Raw genomic sequence first — 2110 nt, 5'->3', positions numbered from 1 at the left:
TTTTACTTTTGAGAATATTTGAAAAAATAGAGTGACTGGAGAAGCAGCAACTGCCCGAGGTGTGTTGCTTTCCACACGCTGAGGGAGGAACCTCTGAGCTTTATGCTAAAGAAAAAAAAAAAAAGCAAGAAGAAAAAGGATGCTCAGGGCCACCAGGAGGGAGGCCTGGCTTAGGGTCACGGATGAAGGCAAGACGGAGAGAGCGAGATGGAAGACAGGTTATTCCCTCCACAAAACTCAGTGGCGCTGGATGACGCACTGGGGCTACTGAAGAAAAACGAGGGACAGAGACGGAAAAGGCTCTCCTGCAGATTCCTGGGAAGGAACAGCCCTGCTGGTTAAGGAAGTGGACCCCCAACTATTTGTTAGTGTCACACAACAGGGTCTGGAAGTCCCTGCGTGACTCTCCTGGGGAGCCAAGGGGACAGCCCTCCCAAGGTCCAACCAAACGCCACAGACACCCAGACAAAGGGCCTGTCCAAACACTCACGAGCAGCACAAGAGCGCCACCTACTGTACGAACTTCCGGCGACAGCTCCCCTCCCCTGGGGATTCATTCGCAGCCATCAGAAACGACTGGACTCCAGGCACGCAGGACTGAAGCAACCTAAGCTGTGGATCTGCCAACTCTCTGGGGTCCCTGGGTCCTCGCAAGCAGCTTTGAGGGGCGCGGTCAGTCTTGAGGACACTGGAAATACTGTGTATTCCTAGGGGAAAAGCCCGGTTCTTTCACGGGATCGCGATTCAGTTATATTTAGCCCCAACGTCAGTACGGTGTTTGGCACATTTTTTTAACTGTCAGTCATTAGTGTGATTCAGGAGACCAAATAGAAAACTTTAATTAAGAAATGGATGGTTGCGTAAGCTCTATCTAAACTGATCGTGTGCCTCACGAATCCCTTCTCCGAGGACGTGCTTTTTGCTAATTTCTCTCTGGACATGGCTGGCTGTGTACGTTTGCCTCCAGGAGGAAGGGGTGCTAGGCAGCAAGGCAGGGCTGCACCCCGGTTTAAGGCCGTGGGTGTCCACCGTGCGTCCTCCTCGTGCTGCCGGAGTTGGCGCGTCTGGCGTTCACGACCTCTGTCTTGGGATGTCTTTGTGTCTGTTTCTCACGGCCCCTTGGGGAGGGTGGCTTTTTTCTCTATTCAATGAGGTCTGCGTGTGTGTCTTAATGCTATCGGTGTCTGCCTCTTACACTTGGAGCAACTCTGTTTGAAAGAACTGTTTCATTCCGTATTTAACTTCCGGTAAGCTCTTTCTCCCATTAAAATAAAATATATTATTAGTGAATCCAGTATCTTCTTAGCACTCCGGGAACAGAAGGGAGAGACAAAACCCTAAATATCCCTCCTATCACTAAGAAATCCAAACAACTGTCTGACTGGCTGGATGCAGGGTATGGGAGAGGGGGACTTCTGGATGTTTCTGTGTTCCATTTAACCTCAAGAAGTGCCCATTTTGAAGGCTGAGAGGACAGAGCTTGCATGGAGAAAGAGAAGAAACAGAGTATGTCTCCAGAAGGCCCACCCGCAGCCCCCCGGTTTATATGGCTTACGCCTCCCCTCGAAGGAGCAGCTGGCTCCCTCATCCACCCCGCACCTCACGACCCTGCTGGCCTTGGAGCACCGGCCACCAGGCTTCGACATCACACAGGGCGGCAGCCACCCCTGTTCATTCTCCTCCCCCTAAGAGCCACCCCAACCTGATTCCAGAGGGGAGGGGCAGCACTACGCACTGGACAGCCAATATAGGCAGAGTTGTGGACGCCCGGGGGCCTTCTGTAAGTGCCGTCGCTGTCCGTGGTGATGAGTCTGTCCTTCTCAGCATCTCCCGGGCAGCCGTTGACCTGGTGTTTCCGGCGTGGCTTAGGAGAACGTTTTATCCGCGAGCTGCCAGGACAAAGAGGTCATCGCTGTAGGAAAGCAACCTTCCTTCCACCGGCTTGTCAACTAAACACTAAGGATTTTCTGAGCGCCTATGACATGCTAGCCGCTGTAGCAAACACCCCGCAGGATAAAAACAATGTGTAGGACACAGTCTCTGCTCCAAGGAAGCTGCCTCCCTGGGTGGACTAACAGTAACACACAAGGAACAACGGAGAATACGAGGC

The 2110-nt window shown here is 52.6% G+C and overlaps 1 protein-coding gene across 1 annotated transcript in view; it reads right to left on the bottom strand.

The window, feature by feature from the left end:
• KIAA1549 (KIAA1549 ortholog) overlaps positions 1-2110 on the bottom strand; it is a 129542-nt gene that overhangs the window by 25472 nt on the left and 101960 nt on the right. The gene's annotated exons all lie outside the window — the stretch shown is intronic.

Source organism: Pteropus vampyrus, unplaced genomic scaffold (genome assembly GCF_000151845.1).
Source record: "Pteropus vampyrus isolate Shadow unplaced genomic scaffold, Pvam_2.0 Scaffold48, whole genome shotgun sequence".
In the NCBI taxonomy this organism is placed as follows: Eukaryota; Metazoa; Chordata; class Mammalia; order Chiroptera; family Pteropodidae; genus Pteropus; species Pteropus vampyrus.
This window is presented reverse-complemented; position numbering and strand designations above follow the sequence as displayed.